General features: G+C 42.0%; 1 long non-coding RNA gene across 1 annotated transcript in view; it reads right to left on the bottom strand.

Moving 5' to 3' along the window:
- Window positions 1-8,666: 8,666 nt before the first annotated feature.
- The window catches only part of LOC122466016, a 17,266-nt gene continuing 3,016 nt past the window's right edge, over window positions 8,667-22,916 (bottom strand). The window contains exon 3 of the long non-coding RNA XR_006291211.1: window positions 8,667-8,677. This is a non-coding gene — a long non-coding RNA (uncharacterized LOC122466016). The remainder of the gene's footprint in view (window positions 8,678-22,916) is intronic.

Genomic DNA, 22,916 nt, shown 5'->3' with positions numbered 1-22,916 from the left:
AATACGCACGCACACACAGAGAAAACTGGAAATTAAAATATTTAGTCTGTTTATGATCTCCCCGCCCCCCCTTCAAAAATGGCTAAAATCCTGTTCATGGAGTGTAAGGCCAGAAAATCATCTAAGCTGATCTCCTGAATACCATAGGCTGCCACCACAACCACCACCACCCCGCACACTGCACCCAACAACTAGAATTAAACCAAAGTATTACAGGCCACAGGAGCCTAGGCTCTTCTATTTCTATACCTCATAAAGCACATTTTGGGGAGGATTACTGAAATATATTTTGCGAACTTTGGAAAGACAGAAAATTATCCATTCCAAAAATCAGTGTAACTGAAGCAATTTTCAGAGTAGCAGCCGTGTTAGTCTGTATTTGCAAAAAGAAAAGGAGTACTTGTGGCACCTTAGAGACTTGTGGCACCGATGAAGTGAGCTGTAGCTCACGAAAGCTTATGCTCAAATAAATTTGTTAGTCTCTAAGCTGCCACAAGTCCTCCTTTTCTTGAAGCAATTTTGAAATTTCAAAATGAAACTGGCTTTTCTTTTTCCAACCAGCGACTATGAAAACTAAGAAGGAAATGAAAGTATAAACTCTCTCTGCACATCCACATTTTCCTCTGAGTTTTAGTTTTTATTGTTAATTGTTACTTAGATATTAGGCAGTAAATAGTTTCTACTATATTCAGACTTATGTTGAGAAAAGGGTTTAGGTTAAGTTATCTTATTTTCTGTTATCTACCTCTCTTTGCGCTCCACACATATCATGGAGTAACTTTCACCCACATACAATAAGGCAGAGAATCCTTTAAGAACTATCAGACTGCAATCCTGCTACTACTGAGCGTTAATCAAATGTTGCATCTCAACAGTATAACAGGCTTGTTACAATTTCTTGGCTCAGTGTGACATCCTCTTCAAGAGTAACTCAGCGGCCTACAACATCAAGAAGTAGATATCACATCAGAGCACCTGTCAGTGCAAATCTGATTAGAAAAATAGAAATGCTGGTGCATAGTATCTTGCTGTGCCTATAAAGGATCCTGACTTGGGAAGCTTTTAATGCCAGCCGTTTTGCACCTCCTCAATTATTTAATAAATCCCTAATACAAATGCAGGAATGCCAAGCTTCTGGTCTTTTAGAATTTCTTGATTGTTTTTAGCATTCGTGAATTTTTTTTTTTTTTAATTCAGATTACTCTTGCCTGTAACAGCAGCCACTGGAGTAAGTGGCTATTGACCTGGCCCTATAAGAGTAGAGGTGGCCAGAAGACTCCATTCCAGGAAACCAAAATGAACCAAAGTCCAGGAAATGGCCTTGTAGTGGAAGAGAGGAAGCAGTCCTGGGGGACTAATAGTTGGGAGGGGCAGGGGAAGAACATGCAGGACACTTTCCCTTTAAGGGCCTGCAACCAGGAGCTCTGTAGGAGTGGGTTAGGGTTAGCCAATCAAGAGGTGCTCCCTGGAGGAAGACACGATATAGATTGCCTTCTCCCTCAGAGCAGGGGTGACGGTGGTAGGGGAAGGAAGCTAGAGCCAGAGGGCAAGGAGTGGTGACCCTGTGAAGAACAGGTCCTGGCAGGAGAAGACCTCTGTGTGGGTGACGGATGAACCAGAGATAAGTGTGAATTCTTGGGGTGCAATGCTGAACATTATTTTTGAGACTTTAAGGGCTATGCGGTCATTAAACTAGCCCCAAGTAAAGGGCACTTCTGTTCATAAGAGAGAATGCGTAGAGCTCATAAAGGGCTTTAAGGAGGAAACACAAAAGGGGAGTGATGCTGGGGGGCATCTGTCCATGAGGGGGTGCTCAGTACATGGTAGCATCATTACAAGGGTTTTATAACCTTTTTGTAATCCTGGCCATGTCATTGACTAGGGCAAGCACATGAAGATCACTCCTGTGGGTCACACCTTCGGTTTGCAAATGTAATAATCCATGACAAACAGAACTCAGTGATAAGTAGCAGCACACAGCACTGAAACATGGGTGCAAAAACACTCAAGAAGGCGGAACTCTAATTGCTTACATTTAAAAAAAAAAGACTCAAATTTTAGCCCATACAGGAACAAAAACAAATCTTTGATCTTAAAAGCATGAATTCAATTTTTTTCCATGAACCTCTGCACTTGCTGGTTGTGCTAAGTCTGGAAGTAGCAAAATACCAGCCCAACTGGATACAGAAAATGCCTGAAATCCCACAAGAGCCTACTCTCATGATATTGACTCACACTGTAATTATCAGTCCTGGTAGGAACAACAATGAAAAGATGGGTTTTCCTAGTTGCTTTGAAGTTAGACAGTTTTTAGCTCAAACTTATCTCCTACAGGAGCTCATTCCTCATCTTGACTCATACCATTGACTCATACTCATTTATTTTAATTCAAATTCTCTCACACATTTTCTTTTTCCAAACCAGTGTCCTACTTCCTTTCTTCGGCTGTCTCAGTCCCATCAGTTAGTACAAGGAAGAACAGAGTGTGCTATGGGCATCCTTCAGAGACACTTCTTCCGGCAAGACGAGTGCAAATTTTAGTCAGTCTAAAAAATGTGCCGTTCCATCTATCACTTCCCGGGAAATGTTGGGGGAAAAGGTTCATTGGTAGCATGTTGCAGCACAAAAAGTAATTTTCTTTTAAGTACATCACAGTGCACAATTCTAAACTAATTCAATTTAAAATGTAAACTGTCTGGAATGCACGGAATATAACGTTATCTATTCTGACATGTCACCCGGCACATTTTCCTCTTTCTTTTGTGACAGGGCAAGGCCAGATGGCTATAAAAAAGTATGGGAGATAGATATATTAGCTCCAGGCTAAACAAATCCCTGGTACCAGGATAAGTTAAATGGCAGCTGCTCCAGGTCAATTAAGACACCTGGGGCCAATTAAGAACTTTACAGAAGGCAGGGAGAAGGCTAGGTTGATTGGGACACCTGAAGCCAATCAGGGACTGGCTGAAACTAGTTAAAAGCCTCCCAGTTAGTCAGATGGGGGTGGATGCCAGGAGCTGTGGGAGGAAGTTGTGCTGTTGGAGAGACTGAGCAGTACACACAATATCAGGCACAAGGAAGGAGGCCCTGAGGTAAGGGTGAAGTGGAGCTTGAGGAAGTGAGGGCTGCTGTGGGGAAGTAGCCCAGGGAATTGTATGTATCATGTTTCTAAAAGGTCAGCTACCATAGCTGATACTATTAGGGTCCCTGGGCTGGAGCCTGGAGTACAGGATGGGCCTGTGCTCCCTCCTTTGCGCCCCCCCCCCCCCCGATTAAACACTGAGACTGGGAGACAACAGAGACTGTGCAAGGGAGGATAGCTTCTCCTCACCTCCCTTGCTGGCTTATGATGAAAATGGCTCAGTAGACTGTGACCCTTGTCTCCAGAGAGAGAAGGGTCATGTGGAGGGTCACAGTGAGCCTCTGAGGCTAGCAAAATCCGCCAGGAAATGCGGGACCCATGGAGACAAGGACAGAGCTTTGTCACACTTTATTAAGTAAAATTAGAATTGTCTCTCCACAGAGGAGTTTGTGGGAGGCTCCCCAACAGCTGTTTATGTACCTGCTGCGTTAGAATTTGTTCAGATACTGACATTGATGCTAAATGGCATGTCTCTGTGTTCTCACTTCATGTCATCCATGAAGTGGATAGATCCTTTAGAGAACTGGCTGAAAAATTTCTGACAGAACATTTTGTCCTTGTGACATGCAGGGGTACAGTCCAGACTAGTGGAGTGTTGTCACCCCTGCCCTGCAACTTTGGGTGTCTTACAATGTCTTGCTGTAGTAGCTCCCACCTGGAATACTCACAATCAGCCTTCCAGCATTCAAGTTCCATACCATATTTGTAGTTATGAGTACTTCTGCAATGGGGTACTTGGTACTTATATTTAAGTCCTTTTAATCAGTACTTACAGCAAACACTGTCATTAAGAAACTGCTCCTTTTGGTTCTCCTGTGTTCGGAGAACCAGGACTTTGTACATTCCTTAAAAATCAAGAAGATTGCATCAAAGAAAATACCAGATTCCATGATCATTCTACTCCCAATGGGAATATCCCCAGGGGCCCAAACTTGGACGAGCCACTTGGGTTGAAAAAGGACCATTATGATATGTATATATAATGTATTTCATTGCTGTAGTACAGCGCAAGAAAAATCTTAATCTCCACTTATGTTTGACTTCCTTTGTCCTTCATGCAACTATCCCAATGCAATTCCTTCCAAGCTTGATTTTGTTTGATCTACTAATCAAGATGCCAATGCCACATGCCGCTGATCATGTTTAGTGAACGCTTGACAAATTAATTCCTTCTTTTGGACACTGGAACTGATTTTCTTCCTCCTGGCATCGGAAGAAAGATTCATCACCCGAGAATGCCACAGAAGTTAGCAGCAAAGCCAATTGCATGGGATGCAGAGCGTATGCCGAGGTAAATTGCCTTTTAAACAAAGACCAATTTAGTGTCAGTGTACTACTTATTGGCAAAGTATTTCTACACATCATGGATAGGGTGGACAGACGTCAAGACTTGTTGCACTTCAGTGAAACTACCAAAAGAATAACTATGTTTTTATATTTGCCCATCCCATTCAGTAGCTTAATGTTCATATCTTGTTGAGCGGCTGGTATTTGAGGGGTTCTATAAGCAGAGAACTATGTAGCCAATGGGCTAATCCTCCTGCATAGCTTTGAATATCAACTGGGAAGAAAAGACATATGCACAGAATGTTGAAAAGAGGGAACAGAGTCTTTCATTTCCTTTGTTGCATTTTACATTGCGCCTGGTTGGGAAAAAAATCACATTCCAGGTAGCAGACATCTCCTGACAACACAGCTCTTCAGCCTGCTAGGGAAAGGTAACCTTATTTATCTACAGGATGAAAGCAAGGTGAAGTTGTTTGCATATTTACACTCTATGTACCTTACATAAGGTTTATACACTAGGTAACCTATGTGAGAGTCACAGAATAAGGATGAGCAGAAAAGCAGAATGAGTTCCATGAATAATGTACACTCATATTAAGGATAATTCAATCATTTAAGCTGAAATAAGCAAGAAATTGGAGTTAGTGGAGTCTCTCTGTCCCCCTCCTGCAGTGCCAAACAGCAATCACAAGCAGGTCAGCTAATTGGGTCACATCCCTTAAAATAGTTTGAGAGCCCTCTAGTGGGGCTTCTCTTCTCTTGCAGAAGTGATCAGAACGCTGCCCAAGCAGCAGCCTATGTAGAGATAATAAGCACAGGTATTTGGACTTCAACTGTGCCAGCGTGAATTCCAAATATTCTAAATATTGTGTAGAACACAAGAAACACTAGCCAGAATTTGAGAGGTACAGATGCCCACACCAGCGTCAGGTAGACCATGTGATCTCAACTCTGTAGCCTCGGAAGCAGATTGTGAAGGCCCAGCCTTTTACAGGAACCAGGATCCTAACGTGCCCAAACTTTCAAGAAGCCCTAACAACTTTTGATACTAGCTTTTCCATAATTATGGCTCCGTGCATCAATCAGGTCAACCTTGCTCGCCCAACAGCCAGGGTCTGCCAAGTTCAAACTGTAAAATGAAAGATTTCAGATCACAAAAGGCTTGATTGGGGCTCAGACTCGTGTGTGTGTGTGTGTGTGTGTGTGTGTGTGTGTGTGTGAGAGAGAGAGAGAGAGCATGAAAGGGAGTAAGCTAGCTCCTTTCTGAGGCTATGCCTATGCTCTGAGCTAGGGGTGTGATTTCCAAATGCATACACTAGCACTCATCGAGGTAGCAGGAGTATAAATAGCAATGCAACCATGATAGCATGGGTAGCGACCGCAGAGGCATGGCTGAGCTGTGCCAAGTACAACCCCCCGCTCATAGATGTAGCCTTAAAGTTGGTGTGACAGAACTGGATCCTTGGCTCTACTTTCCCTTCCCCATGTGCTGGCCAGAACAGCTGGCATGGTCTGATAAATTACTATCCCCTTAGAGCAAGGAGAAAAACTCATTCCTCTCTGAGGCATAATTCCTTCCCCTTTGCTGCTGCTGGAGTGGGGCACCTATGCAATATGCAGTACAGAGAGTAGGGTGACCAGATGTCCCGATTTTTTGGGACAGTCCTGATATTTGGGGCTTTTTCTTATATAGTTTTCTATTCCCCCTCTCCCCCCGTCCTGATTTTTCACACTTGCTATCTGGTCAGCCTAACAGAGAGCAATGGCAGTACCTCACCCTACATATAAGCAGTTCTTTCCATTTTTAAGATATCCCTCCCACACACATACTCTTCATTTAAATTAGTGCCGGACAAGATTTCCAGGAAGTTCCTGTAGTGCTGCTTATCCAAACGTTTTCCTGGCTCCCTGGGCTGGAAACCACGTATCAAACAATACTGATCTGGGGCACTCTCACCCTACCGCCCAAGGAACTTTACACTGTTTTCATGAGAACGGAGGGAGGTCCACTCCCCCTTACTCTAACTCCTAGCTCTGTGCCTGAAGCAATCTGGCCTTATGGATAGAGCACTGGACCCAGAGACTTGGGTTCTCTTCCTGCCTCTGCTGCTGGGTGTCGTAGGGGAAGTCATTGCCACTCCGTGCCTCAGTTTCCCCTTCAGTAAAATGGGGATACTCATGTTGACCACCTTTGTCTTTTGAGATCTGCCGGTGGAAAAGGCTATAGGAGTGAGGTATTCTTCTAATCTCCAACTTCAACAATTAATCTAGTCAGGTGACTTCTAGGAGCTCAAGTCAAAATTTTAATGAGTCTCCATCTATCCGAATCCAGAGATAAGCGTCATTAGTCAACAAATAAATTTCCTGTCATTTCTTCAATAGATTGGCACATTGTCAGGCTGAGCTTTCCCAGCATGAGTTATTTGATGTTCTGCTATTGAGGGATGATTTTAAAATATATTGGTATTTTCCAGAGCATTAACCTGGCAAACGTTTAGGAAAATGGCAGCCTCACCTATTACTAAGAGCACTGGACTGGGACGCAGAAGATCCAGAGTCTATTCCCAGCTCTGCCACTGACTTGCTGGGTGACCTTGGTCACTTCACCTCTTTTTGCCACAATTTCTCTCTCTGTGAAATGGGGATAATGACACTTATCTCCTTTGTAAAGTGCTTTGTGGTCTATGGATGTAAAGTGCTCGAGAAGACCTAGGAATTATTATTATATATAAATGCTTTACTGTATAAAAATCAGTGTCTCCAACTTGTTTGTTTTTTTCTGCCCCTCTCCCCAACTTTTCAGGATGGTTCTTCACCCACCTGTTTCAGTCCCAATTTCTTTTATTATTCATTGCATTTGGCACCGATTTTAATGACGATGTATCTGTTATTTGTACTACAGTCACATCTAGATGTGCCAATGGAGAGCAGGGCCCATTGTGACAGAACACAGAAACAGACGGTCTTTGCCCGCAAGAGCTTAAAATCTAAATAGAGAAGACAGACCCAGGAAGTACTTTTATCCCTATGTTACTGATGGGGTACGGAGGCCAAGAGATGAGGAGTATATCTGCCCTGGAGTTGCATGTATGATTTCCAGACCAGGTAGACATACCCATGCTAGCTCTGACTGAGCTGGCGCACTAAAAATGGCAGTATAGCTGCTGCCCCAAGTACAAATCCAGAGTCTTGGACAGGAGCATACGCTGGGCACCTAGCCCGAGCCATCGCCTGTCCTGCTGCGGCCATGCTGCTGATTTTCAAGTGCCAGCTGGGTCAGCTTGCACAGGTGTGACTTCTCGAGCTAAGAATGACCCCTCCAACTCCAAGGTAGGACCTAAAGCTACATACCCAGGGGGTTGGGTGGGATTGTACTGAGCCTCGCCCATGCCACCACAGCCACACTGATATTTTAAACCTACTAGTTTGAGCGGAGTTCGTGCATATGTGTCGACATGAATGGGGAATCACACACCCGAGATGCGGTGTAGGGAGTGGGGTGGGCTTCAGAGCAACTTCAACAAGCTGTCGACAAAGCTATTTGTAGAGCACTAGTGCCAACCTCACTAGCCTGAGTCTGTCAACCCAGGCTGGGAGGCTGATTCCCGTGGGCTTCAAAACACTGTGTAGACCAACTCTAAGTGACTTGCCCAAGGTCATCCAGGCAGTCTGTGGCAGAGGCATGATCCCTGAGCCCCAGCCCAGTACTTTAGCCTCAGGATCATCCTTCCTCTTAGGACTGCCCATCCAATAGTTCTGTATATGAGAAATTTGGATTAGGAAAGAAAATAGATCCCCAAACTGGCTATACTGGGGCAGGTACTGCTTAATCATGTAAATCCAGTGCACCTATGTTGGTATGCTGGATTTATACCAGCTCAACAGAGCAGAATTTTACACTTGTTAACAGATCGGGAGGAAGTGCTCTTCAGGTGCCTTTCAAAATAATTTGAGGATTACATTTTGTATTGATTTTCATAAAGAAACAGACAACGAATAGTACAAAAAGGTAAATGATGTACAGCTTGTCTATGGTTCCAAATACTGCACACTTCATGGGCTCTCTAATGGAATCATGCAACTTTACAACTTGTAAAAGCAACAAGACCAGGCAAAATACTACATAGCTATAACATGTCACAGTGGGGGGGTCACAATAGTAAAATACGAGAAAACATACGTGAATAGGGCGAGGAAGGGATGCGGGGGAAGGACGGGAAAAAGAAGAGGGGAAGGTGGAATGGCGGCCTGGCATTCTTTGAGCCATCTGAACATCTTCATCCAAATCTATCTCGAAACAGAGTCCACATTTCTCCAGTAGAATGGCTCTCTTTGGCTGCTAACTCCGACAGGTCCAAAGGAGGCTGAGCAAGGTAAAGGCCTTACCCTCTGATGTTTGTTGAAGCTGTAACAAAATGCATTTTTTTAAATATTTCGCTTTGCACATTTCCTGATCGGAGGATCTTGACCGACGCGTGAAGTTTGCTTACCAAACCTTTGCAATTCACCCTCAAGACTGCTGGTATCCACAGCTTAACAAAAATGGACTTTAAGCCGATGGCTATCAGTGTTCTAAATGATTCATACAAAACCATTAAGGTATCAGAAGCCCCTTGAACTACTCACAGCAACAGAAGACACAGGGAATAGCTTTCAGAGTAGCAGCCGTGTTAGTCTGTATTCTCAAAAAGAAAAAGGAGGACTTGTGGCACCTTAGAGACTAACCAATTTATTTGAGTATAAGCTTTTGTGAGCTACAGCTCACTTCTGAAAGCATCCAGTGAAGTGAGCTGTAGCTCACGAAAGCTTATACTCAAATAAATTTGTTAGTCTCTAAGGTGCCACAAGTCCTCCTTTTCTTTTTAGGGAATAGCTTGTGAGTTTGCACACTAGAAGTATCTATATGTTTTGTCAGAAGGTGCTGTGAGGCACAGTTTAAAAGAATCCCACTATTTTTAGCAGTTGTTCTACCTATGGGATGGAAAGCAACTCCAAAAAGGAAAAGAAAATACCTATAAGCGACGCCATCCAGTATGGTCTGGCCCAGTTCCATGCAGGATTGTCAGATTTATTTTCTTTGTTCCCTAGCCGCACGATGTGACCTAGAGAAATGAATCGTGGACCCTCTCTGGGGAAAGTGCTATCAGCAAACTGAACTTATTAATACAAAACCTCCAGACCATCCACTTCTTTATTGTACATTTTCACTCAACATCACCTGCTGGCACTACATTCCCCCCGCCCCCAGTGTAAATTTGGTAGAGTATTTAAAAAAAGAAAACACCTACTTGCTCTCCCCAGTTGGCATTGTGCTTGCTGTATTGTTGCAGTATTACTGTACCTTTTCTCTCGGGTTAATAGAATATTAATTTCATTGAGTGAATGGGGAGAGATTAATAAGAGTGGGACTTTTCAGCTTGGAAAAGAGAGACGACTGAAAGGGGATATGATTGAGGTTTGTAAAATTGTGACTGGGTCACCAAAAGAAATTAAGAGGCAGCAGGTTTAAAACAAAAGGAATTAGTTCAAACTATGCATAAGAAACCTGTGGAACTCATTGCCAGGGGACACGTGTGAAGGCCAGAACTATTAAAGGGTTCAAAAAAGAACTAGATAAATTCACTGCAAATAGGTCCATCAATGACTATTAGCCAAGAAGGTCAGGGATGCAAGCCCATGCTCTGGGTGTCCCTAGATTCTGACTGGCAAAAGCTGGGACTGGATGAGAGGGGATGGATCACTCAATGATTGCCCTGTTCTGTTCATTCCCTCTGAAGCACCTGGCATCGGCAACTGTCGGCAGACAGGATACTGGTCTAGATGGACCATTGGTCTGACCCAGTATGGCTGTTCTTATGACCTCTGGTTCTTGTGTTATATGAAGGGGTAAATAACACTTCCTTATTCACTTTCTCCATCCCATTCATGATTTTATAAACTCAGTCATATCCCCCCTTAGTTGTCTCTTTTCTAAGATGAAAAGTCCCAGTCTTTATAATCTCACCTCATATGGAAGCTGTTCCATGCCTCTAATAATTTTTGTTGCCTTTCTCTGTACCTTTTCCAATTCTAAAGTGTCTTTTTTAAGATGGTGTGACCAGAACTGCAAGCAGTATTCAAGCTGTGAGCTTACCATGGATTTATACAGTGGCATTATGATATTTACTGTCTTATTATCTTTCCCTTTCCTCATGGTTTCTAACATTGTTAGCTTGTCCAAAGTCACACAAAGCCTGTAGCAAAGCTAGTTGCAGTCCCAGGCTAGTGGCTTAACTACAGGACCATCCTTCTGTGCCATATGATGTATTACTACCTGGTCTCCTTTAGCTCAAGTTATTCCATTCTCACACTGAGAGGATTTCTTAAGTTTACTTCTCCAAGTCCTAATTGCCTAAATATTCCCAAAATACTGCAACTTCCAGCTCACACGCTACGCCATGAAAATAATATATGACGACAGAGGCATAACAGCCGTAACAGTGGCATGTAACTATTTCTAAACCACAAATTGCCTCCAGACACGAAGAAAACCTCACCAAAACAAACAGTTTTTCCAGCCTACCACCCCCACCCTTCAAAAACCTACAGTTCACAGTATTAATAAGGTTTCAGAGTAACAACCATGTTAGTCTGTATCCACAAAAGGAAAAGGAGGACTTGTGGCACCTTAGAGACTAAGAAATTTATTTGAGCATAAGCTTTCGTGAGCTACAGCTCACTTCATCAGATGCATACAGTGGAAAATACAGTGGGGAGATTTTATATACACAGATAACATGAAACAATGGATGTTACCGTACACACTGTAACGAGAGTGATCAGGTAAGGTGAGCTATTAACAGCAGGAGAGAAAAAAAAAAACCTTTTGTAGTGATAATCAAGGTGGGCCATTTCCAGCAGTTGACAAGAACATGTGAGGAACAGTGTGTGTGTGGGGGGGGGAAATAAACATGGAAATAGTTTTACTTTGTGTAATGACACATCCACTCCCAGTCTTTATTCAAGCCTAATGTAATTGTATCCAGTTTGCAAATTAATTCCAATTCAGCAGTATCTCGTTGGAGTCTGTTTTTGAAGTTTTTTTGTTGAAGAATTGCCACTTATAGGTCTGTAATCGAGTGACCAGAGAGATTGAAGTGTTCTGTGACTGGTTTTTGAATGTTATAATTCTTGACGTCTGATTTGTGTCCATTTATTCTTTTACGTAGAGATTGTCCAGTTTGTACATAGCAGAGGGGCATTGCTGGCACATGATGGCATATATCACATCGGTAGATGTGCAGGTGAACGAGCTTCTGATAGCGTGGCTGATGTGATTAGGCCCTATGGTGGTGTCTTCCGAATAGATATGTGGACACAGTTGACAACGGGCTTCGTTGCAAGGATAGGTTCCTGGGTTAGCGTTTTTGTTGTGTGGTTATTGGTGAGTATTTGCTTCAGGTTGGGGGGCTGTCTGTAAGCAAGGACTGGCCTGTCTCCCAAGATCTGTGGGAGTGATGGGTCGTCCTTCAGGATAGGTTGTAGATCCTTGATGATGCGTTGGAGAGGTTTTAGTTGGGGGCTGAAGGTGATGGCTAGTGGCTTTCTGTTATTTTCTTTGTTGGGCCTGTCCTGTAGTAGGTAGCTTCTGGGTAACTCTTCTGGCTCTGTCAATCTGTTTCTTCACTTCAGCTGAAGAGTACCCAGAATTCAGCCTTCAGCCCCCAACTAAAACCTCTCCAATACATCATCAAGGATCTACAACCTTTGCTGTCCAAGTTCCATAAACCACACAACAAAAACACTAACCCAGGTACCTATCCTTGCAACAACTTGAGACATCTTAAAATAGCCTCATTGTTCAGAATTGCAGAGCATCTACCCTCCGAAAATCAGGGCTCTTTATTGTGTCCCAAGCTGGGCTCCCATTCATGGAGGCCCCCCACCAATAACTAGTCACTTTTGAAAACTTCATCTTCTAAGACTGTAAGGGTGAGTTGCATTTATCCTTGAAAATATATTTTAATAATTGATTTTAATATGTCAGAGAATCAGCCAAGAAAGGTTTCGGTGCCAGAGTCTGACAATGAATGGTTGAACATTCAACTACAGGTTTTGAACGCCTAATGATAATCTAAAAGACAAACGAATTTACACGGCTTACCAAAGCATTATTTAACATCTAATGCTATTGTAATAAGTCATTAAGATCTGAAAGATAAGCCTTAGGAAATTCCAACGATGACAACAATCTTAGTGAACATAAAGCTATGGAGATGTACACCAACACATGCACACAAATACCTATATAACCGCTATTCTGAAGAATCCTTTGACATTCTTAACCAGTTGCTGCCCAGTAGCCATTGATAAAATTGCCATAGATTTGAATGTTGGAAAGAACCATTATGACAGCCTAGTTTGATTTCCTGCACAACACAAACCAGAGAATTTCACTCAGTATTTTCTCCATCAAGCCCATAACTTCTGTTTGGGGTTACGGCATAACTTTTAGAAAGATAACAGTCTTGATTTAAAGATTATAGAGTAGTTAATGAAGAGCAGCCTCCAACAATGCTGGCTGCTGTATACAAACCTAAACCCCTGTCTGTTTGGCTTTTGGTCAGGATGTGATTATGGATGTAGGTCAGGTGGTGCTGATGGATGATCTTATTTTGGCCATATACGTTAGGGGGCTTCTTCCTTCACCCACTTACTTCCCTGGTCCTTCTCGCATGAACAGAGAGCAACAATACCCGAAGTCCAGAGGTGCAAACAATTCGATGTTTATTGGGGTGAACTTCCGGCAAGCATGATTCCAGTTGCCTTCCTTTGTGTCCCCCTTCCCAGCTCTGACACCACAGAGCCCCACCTGTGTCCCTGTTCCCATTCCTGCCCTTAGCCAAACAGGATTCCAATTTCCCCACCCCCATTCCCTGTTCCCATTCCTGCCCTTAGCCAAACAGGATTCCAGTTTCCCCACCCCCATTCCCTGTTCCCACTCCTGCCCTTAGCCAAACAGGATTCCAATTTCCCCACCCCCATTCCCTGTTCCCATTCCTGCCCTTAGCCAAACAGGATTCCAATTTCCCCACCCCCATTCCCTGTTCCCATTCCTGCCCTTAGCCAAACAGGATTCCAATTTCCCCACCCCCATTCCCTGTTCCCATTCCTGCCCTTAGCCAAACAGGATTCCAATTTCCCCACCCCCATTCCCTGTTCCCATCTCCCCCACCCCATTCCCTGTTCCCATTAGGCAAAACTCCATGCTCTTTAACAATCCACATCTCAGCAACATTTGACCTTGTTAATTGCCTGAGCCCCGGCCAGGGTGAGCTGTATCAGCCAGGTTGTGAATCACTGTGTTCTTTAAATGCAAACCATTGCCCGTGGTAGGTACTCTGGTGAACTATGCTCTTTAGAGAAAATGTCCCTCAGTGGGGCACTTGTTCTCCATAAGAACTCATGAGGGACCTGGCTCAGAGAACAACGTGGCAGCACAAGTCTCCTTCAGTACTCTAAAGGGACTCTTGTTTGCTCGAATGAGACAAACTCTGAGGAAAGGGACGTTGTTTTGAGACCTGATGGGGCCTCTTGTTGCTATTGTTATAGAAACTAACAGGAAACGTTGAACATGGGATGATCACGTTACTCGTGAGTAGCGAAGCTATCAGTGAGCTATGCAGGTGACTGTAAGAGAGCATCAGTTACATCCACTTATCGTACCCTCATGTATTCGATATATGCCACACATTTTAGAGATCAAAACTATTTTTACAAATGTTTTAAAGAGATTTTAAATACATGTTCACTAATATTCAGAAAATCTTAACTGTGTCTTCATGCAAATACATGTCTGGGAATGGTCAGTGAATGAAAATTGGAGTACAGAGAATTGCAGTGCTATAGAACACAGCATTTCTGTATTTCTCTCACATGCATTCTTTCCTTGGACTTCCCTTTCCAACCACATGCCCACCGCATACTCACATCAGATAGCAACATTTTGTGCTTCTTATTTCTGTTGCATGAGTCCTTGCTATTAAATGGTTTGTTATCCTCTTACAAGAGAGGAAAAACAAACAAGAATTGTTGTTTGTCATATAAATGGGAACGTGTTACATTATGGCATTTCAGGAACTAATTAAAAATAACAAAAGGGATGCCAAGCACAGCTCATTAGCAAAGTTTCTCCACTACCCAAAATTTTAGCTGTCTTTTGACACACCAGTTATTTCAAATTTAATTGTCACCAGTTGTAAATGGGGGGTGAAGGTGGGAAGAGTAGGGAGCAAAGCAATGGGGAAGGTTACCATTGTTCCAGTATTTTCAAGCTTTTAGTTTTCAGCTCAGAAATTGTATACAAAATGCAGATTTAAAATAAATAAAGGGAGATTATCCGATAATCTAGGCTATGTTACTGTGATGCACGCATCAAAGGATACATTTATAATTAGGAAGATTATCTGAAAAATTAATAGAGCAACTGAAAGAATTTTTGGAATAAAGTACCAAGAAAATCTCTAAATGCCTTATGTACCATCCCCTTAACACGCAAAATTAAATGTCTTATGTAGCACCCAAGGGTTATATAAATTGGAAGTCAATGGAGTTACACCAATTTGCACAAGTGAGAAGTTGGTCCCAGAACTTCTGTAAACTATTAGCAAAGTTTTGGATTTTAGCCTTCCCTCCACAAGCCATATGTCTATTAATTTTCATAAGGGGAGAAGGAGATAAATGTAGGGAGGTGGACGGGTGAGGGGGAAGAGCAAAGAAACCCTATGATATTTAGGGCCTTATCCAAAGCCCATTGAAGTCAGTGAGATTCTTTCTATTGACTTTAATGGGCTTTGGATCAGGGCAATAGAGAATGAATGGGATGTTTGCAAAACAGAAGTGAAAGGAAAAGTGGCATGTTATAAGCGGGGGGAGGGGGGGCAGATAAAATAGTGTATTGAATGGGAACATAGTTGAGCTACACAGTAGAATAGTGCGGGCAAACCATACAGGGAATGGATATACAATTATTTAATAGTACACTGTGCCACCTTTCCCATTGATTCTGGGCATATTAAAGTTTAATAAACCAGTACAGACTACCCCAGGCACACACATGCATTATGAGTATAATGCAATGGCACACAATAGAGATTGGAAAGAATTTTTGAAGTGGAAGACTCAGGGGATCCAATTCTCATTTACATGAAGACTCCTTTATACTGCTCTGTGCTAACTGACACCGGGTCAGGGTGTGATCTATGGACTGTAGTTTGGAGCAACCCTTCCACATATGTCTGAAAGTATGGACGGAGGCAGTATGCGGTGCCATCATAGGCCTGTGTCAAGGTTCCTTCCCCACTCTGAACTCTAGGGTACAGATGTGGGGACCTGCATGAAAACCTCCTAAGCTTACTTTTACCAGCTTAGGTTAAAACTTCCCCAAGGTACAAACTATTTTACCCTTTGCCCGTGGACTTCCACTGCCGCCACCAAACTTTATCTGGGTTCCTGAGAAAACATTTTGGAAACGTCTTTCCCCCAAAAATCCTCCCAACCCTTGCACCCCACTTCCTGGGGAAGGTTTGGTAAAAAGCCTCACCAATTTGCATAGGTGACCACAGACCCAAACCCTTGGATCTTAGAACAATGAAAAAGCATTCAGTTTCCTTACAAGAAGACTTTTAATAGAAGAAAAAAAAAAGAATCACCTCTGTAAAATCAGGACGGTAAATACCTTACAGGGTAATTAGATTCAAAACATGGAGACTCTCTCTAGGCAAAACCTTAAGTTACAAAAAAGACACACAGACAGGAATAGTCATTCTATTCAGCACAGCTATTTTCTCAGGCATTTAAAGAAATCATAATCTAACACATACCTAGCTAGATTACTTACCAAGTTCTAAGACTCCATTCCTGTTCTGTCCCCGGCAAAAGCATCAGACAGACAGACAGAGACCCTTTGTTTTTTTCCCTCCTCCCAGCTTTTAAAAGTATCTTGTCTCCTCATTGGTCATTTTGGTCAGGTGCCAGCAATGTTACCTTTAGCTTCTTAACCCTTTACAGGTGAAAGGATTTTTCCTCTGGCCAGGAGGGATTTTAAAGGTGATTACCCTTCCCTTTATATTTATGACAGCCTGTTTTAATGATAGACCCACTGCTTTGGTAAAGGGGCCATAATATAAATGAGAATCAGGCGTAAAGACTACAGTACTAGAGGGAAAAAAAGAGATTATATGACACAGCGCTACAGAGAGTGGTTCATAGCAGAAAGGAGGCACAAGATACGTTTCGCATAGAGTTAAATAAAGGCAATGTAATGCAGAAAACAAAGGAATGTATGAAAGTTTACTGCAGGTAAGATGAAAGGTACAGAACATATCTACTTGAGCTTTTAGATCACCTTGGTCTAATAAAATGTTCCTCTTAATCGTGGATGAATCAAGCAGATTATGATTGAGTTCTCAGATACTGGTAAATGTTGATGAATGCTGACTCTTAAAATGGTGACAAATATAAATCAATTATTTTTTCTGCATCATGCTTCAAATGTCAAATTTCCAAGCAGACAGTTAAACTCCAGGAATGTGCTGGATTTTCTCCATCCATACCCCCCATCAGCATTAGCAGCCAGTACTCGTTGGTGTGGTAACAGAACTCACTAAGAAGAGTAATATACAGTTACCTTAACTATCTGTACTCCTGTCAAACAAAAGCCCAGAGTAATCTAAAGTTATTTGTTTTCACTGGGATTGCACAGCCTTGACACTTCTGCAATGCTCCTAAACTCCACAGAATTGAAGATAAATTCCACTCTTTTGATCTTGGTAAAATCTTTGGGGGCTCAACTTGAGCATTGAAGAGGCCTTTCATGTACATCTATTAATGGTAATTATAAAATGAAACAGAGCCAGTTCTTTATCTGAGGATTGGGCCCAGCATTTTTAAATACCAATAGGAAACCTAAATTCACAAACTCATTAGGTTCATCTTCAACATGTGCATGATTATTAATGAGATTTAAATAAGTGGAATGATTAATTCTTGAACAACAGTGCACTAGTCACAGTGAAAAAAGTTAAAGTCATGCATATTAATGACTTCTTTCATGTTTAAATATTGTTTATATAAGCAGTTTGGGCAAGACCAAAGATTTTTGTCCCTTACTATGAGCCTTTGTCTGCATTAGTCTAGCATTTTTCTTCCTCTCTACCCTTGGTTTTAAGGGTTTGAGCCCTCTTTAGGGCAAGAAGATATAACTTTTATTGTCATTAGTGACTTATGATACCCATTCACATCATCACACAGAACTGTCTAATTAATTAGTTGATCTGATTGGTTTTTATTTGGAGGTCACATTTGCCATAGTAGATAGCTCCCATGTTCTAACAGATTACATAAAAATTAAGTTGCATGATGGTTTAAGGACGTGCCTTCACTGCAGTGTTAGCTCCAGGTGTATCTTGACACTTGCCCCCAACCTGCCTCACATCCGCACCTGGAAATCGCTAGCTCAAGTTGAGTGGTGCTTTAAGCTCGTGTTAGCTGGCCCATCAGGAAGCATGGCTTGAAGCTTGAGTGTTGCTGACACTTGAGCTAGTAATGCAGTGGGGATGCAGCAGTTTGAGTCACAATTCCCCACTGACTAATCCAATCAATCTGTGCCGCTAATCACTGTATGTAGCTTGAGTATTGCTTTGCAGTGTGGTTGTGTTAGCTTGAGTGGGTAACTGCGGCCATGTATACACTAGCGTGTATACATGCAAGGCTGTACCGATGCAGTTGTGCTGCTGTAAGATCTCCCATGTAGCCGCTCTATGCCGACAGGAGAGAGCTCTCCCGTCAACATAATTAAACCACGCCCAGTGAGCTGCGGTAGCTATGTCAGCAGGAGAGCACCTCTCACCATCATAGCGTTGTCCACACTAGTGCTTCTGTTGGTAAAACTTATGTCCCTCCGTTGTATTCGTATTCCAAACTCTGCACAACAGTGTTTAGTCGATGAAGAACATGTTCTCAATTATAATGTTCATGCCAGTGACTAGATATTGCTGGTGGGATATGTTCCTAATCCTATATTCCAATGGCTTGATTTGTTTTCTGGGCATCTATCATAAATATAAAGAAAAGGGTAGCATAAAATCCCTGCTTGGCAGCTGTACTGAATCACTTTACATGTAAGGAGTTAAGTAGCTCAAATCAGCTAGTTGGCACCTGACCAGAAGGACCAATGAGGAAAGAAGATACTTTCAAATCTGGCAGGCGGGGGGGAGGATTTGTTTGTGGCTCTCTTTGTTTGTTCCCTCTCTGGATGGAAGGAGAGACCAAGCAGGTACAACATCTCCTGAAAACATACCTGGAATGTCTATATAAAATTACAAAATTGTAAGTAAGGCAAGGAAATGCATTAGGTTATCTTTTATTTTGGCTTGTGAATTTTCCTATGCCACAAAGGTAGTTTTATTCCTGTTTTTGTAACTGTGAAGCTGAGTCCAGAGGGGAGTCCTCTGTGTTTTAAATCTTTTTATTATCCTGTAAAGGTACCTTCCATCCTGATTTTACAGATGTGATTCTTTTACTTTTTTTTTTTTATAATAAAGTTCTTCTTTTAAGAACCTGATTGATTTTAGTGTCCTAAAAATAAAGGGTCTGGTCTGTACTCACATTGCTAAGGCAATTAGTTGGTATATTATTCTCAAGCCTCCCCAGGAAAGGGGGTGAAGGAATTTGGGGCGATATTTTGGGGGGATAGGGATTCCAAATGACCCTCCCCAGAATTTTTGTGTAAATCACTTGGTGGTGGCAGCAATACCATCCAAGGACAAGGAAAGGAATTTGTGTGTTGGGGAAGTTTTTAACCTAAGCTGGTAGAATATAGGCTTACGGGGTCTTTCATGCGGGTCCCCACATCTGTACCCCAGAGTTCAGAGTGGGGGAGAACCCTGACAGCATCCTTGCAGAGATGATCAAAAGTATCGACAACTAACCTGAGTAGTTTGAATAGTGACCATATGAAATTTTGTCCTGCTTCCTCTAATTATCACTAGCAAATATCCTTGGATTGTCCATAGAAAGAAAGAATAGAAAGTTCAGTACCCTAATGAGCTGTATCAACTAACCTTAGCAGAGGATAGATAATGCTACAACTACTGCTCCCTGGCAGTGTGGTGACATTTGCTCTCTGGAAGAAAGATGCGAGCAATGGGTATGAATAGGATAGGAGGGCTACAGAGATGGAAAGAGGCTTTGTGGCCTCAGGGAGAGAGGAGAGTGGAAGCAGATGGGCAGATCCTCTTAAGAATGGAGGAAATGGCATTCTTGACAAGACCAATGGTACTTCTAGCAACTCTCCCGTCTTCAAGAGCAGCCAGGACTTGTTAATTCGGAGAAAAGTGTCATAGACTCATAGGACTGAAAGGGACCTCGAGAAATCATCTAGTCCAGTCCTCTGCACTCAAGACAGGACTAAGTATTATCTAGACCATCCCCGACAGGTGTTTGTCTAACCTGCTCTTAAAAATCTCCAATGATGGAGATTCCACAACCTCCCCAGGCAATTTATTCCAGTGCTTAACCACCCTGACAGTTAGGATGTTTTTCCTAATGACCAACCTAAACCTCCCTTGCTACAATTTAAGCCCATTGCTTCTTGTCCTGTCCTCAAAGGTTGAGAACAACATTTTTTCTCCCTCCTCCTTTTAACAACGTTTTATGTACTTGAACACTGTTATCATGTCCCCTCTCAGTCTTCTCTTTTCCACACTAAACAAACCCAATTTTCTCAATCTTCCCTCATAGGTCATGTTTTCTAGACCTTTAATCATTTTGTTTGTTCTTCTCCGGACTCTCTCCAATTTGTCCACATATTTCCTGAAATGTGGCACCCAGAACTGGACACAATACTCCAATTGAGGCCTAATAAGCATGGAGTAGAGCGGAAGAATAACTTCTTATGTCTTGCTTACAACACTCCTGCTAATACATCCCAGAATGATGTTCGCTTTTTTGCAACTGCGTACACTGTTCACTCATATTTAGCTTGTGGTCCACTATGACCCCCAGATCCCTTTCCACAGTACTCCTTCCTCGGCAGTCAATTCCCATTTTGTATGTGTGCAACTGATTGTTCCTTCCTAAGTGGAGCACTTTGCATTTGTCCTTATTAAATTTCATCCTATTTACTTCAGACCATTTCTCCAGTTTGTCCAGATCATTTTAAATTTTAATCTTATCCTCCAAAGCTCTTTCAACCCCGCCCAGCCTGGTATTGTCTGCAAACTTTATAATAAGTGTACTCTCTATGCGATTATCTAAATCATTGATGAAGATATTGAACAGAACCAGACCCAGAACTGATCCCTGTGGGACCCCACTCATTATGCCCTTCCAGCATGACTGTGAACCACTGATTACTCTCTGGGAATGGTTTTCCAACCAGTTTTGCTTTTCCCTAGTTTCTTTATGAGAAGGTCTTGCGAGACTATATCAAAAGCTTTACTAAAGACAAGATATACCATGTCTACCATTTCCCCCCTATCCACAAGGCTCGTGTTACCCTGTCAAAGAAAGCTATTAGGTTGGTTTGACACAATTTGTGCATGACAAATCCATGCTGACTGTTTCTTATCACCTTATTATCTTCTAGATGTTTGCAAATTGATTGCTTAATTATTTGCTCCATTATCTTTCTGGGTACAGAAGTTAAGGTGATTGGTCTGTAATTCCCCAGGTTGTCCTTATTTCCCTTTTTATAGCTGAGCACTATATTTGCCCTTTTCCAATCTTCTGGAATCTTTCCCGTCTTCCATGCCTTTTCATGGCTCAGATATCTCTTCAGTCAGCTCCTTGACTAATCTGGGATGCATTTTATCAAGACCTGGTAACTTGAAGATATCTAACTTACAGAAGTAATTTTTAACTTGTTCTTTCCCTATTTTAGCCTCTGATCCTACCTCATTTTCACTGGCATTCACGATGTTAGACATCCAATCACCACCAACCTTCTTGGTGAAAACTGAAACAAATAAGTCATTATGCACCTCTGCCATTTCCACATTTTCTGTTCTTGTTCCCCTCTCCCATTGAGTAACGGGCCTACCCTGTCCTTGGTCTTCCTTTCGCTTCAAATGTATTTGTATTTATATCTCTAGCTAGTTTGATCTCATTTTGTGCCTTGGCCTTTCTAATTTTGTCCCTACATACTTGTGTTATTTGTTTATATTCAACCTTTGTAATTTGACCTATAGTGTCAGAATGGTCAAGATGCCTACGGAGGAATTTTCTTCATAAGCTCCAGCAAATAACTGTCTGTTTTTTGTCTTGAAGCATGCGAGAATTTTGTTGCTATACATTCTTATCCTAGCTATTAGAAATGGGGTAGAATCAAATTTGACTATCAAATGGAAGTGCGTTAACAAACATGCTCTGGAATTCAGCTCATGGAAAGAATATAAATATATCACTGCTGTGTTGTCATCAGAAGTTATGTATCCATTTCAATCTTCTCAGTTCTAAAACAAAAAAAAAACCTAAGTCATTATTTTTCTTAAAATGTAGAAATCAAAGAATCAGCACTTCTGTTTCTGTAGAAAGCACTTGGAAAGGCAAATATTCATTAACTAAGTCAATAGTACTTAGCATTTCGATCAATATTTGAAACAGTTTTGTGGCTATAATGGTTCTTTTCTGCTGTATCCATTAGTCTCAGCTGTTGGTTGTAGAAGATTTGTTCACTTGGGTGCTTCTGACTCAGCCATATGACTTGTTAAAGACGATTATTAACAGGGCTCAGGTCTTTCTGCAATTGTGTCCATGATGTCTTTTTGTAATTTAGTGAATCAGCTACTCCCTTTCGCTATTTATAAATGTGCTTTCCCATTTCGTTATCAGCTTCAGTCCAGTTGCATGAGGGGAAAGAGAATGGAGCAGAGAAAGAGAGAGCAGGTATATTTATCTACTAGTGTAACAAATTCTGGGCAGAAGAATATTTTTAAAATCTTCCATAAGATATGGAATATCAGATAGACATCCAGGTAAGTTTAAGGCTGCAATTAAAAAAAAAAGTCGACAGGTCAGTAATGGCAACATTAGCTAGGCTGCTTTCCATATTTGCCTGTTTTACTGTATATATTTAATTACACAGAACCCCCACCCCTCAAAAATGTTAAGATTATTGAAAGCTGATTCATCCCCGGAACAGGTCCATACTATGCACTGACTACACACAAGGGGGCTGAATTAAGGTTGCACAGACATCTTTAGTGCTGGCATTTTCTAATTTGTTTGACTTTGCAACATTAAGATGTTCTTTTAACAATAGTTTCCTAGGCTTTTAAAGAAAAGCAAATTTGGAAAAAAATATTCCATCATGTGGCATCATATTGACACCCCACGTGGATCATCGGCAGTGCTGGAACACAGTCCTCTGGCATTTGAGCTAAAGGAGTCAGTAACTGCTAGCAGTAGTAGGTAGTCATTGGATATGTGGGCCAGCATTAGAGGAGGC

The sequence above is a fragment of the Chelonia mydas genome, chromosome 5 (assembly GCF_015237465.2).
Source record: "Chelonia mydas isolate rCheMyd1 chromosome 5, rCheMyd1.pri.v2, whole genome shotgun sequence".
NCBI classification, from domain to species: domain Eukaryota; kingdom Metazoa; phylum Chordata; order Testudines; family Cheloniidae; genus Chelonia; species Chelonia mydas.
Note: the sequence above shows the minus strand (reverse complement) of the source record. Positions and strands in the feature narration are given on the sequence as shown.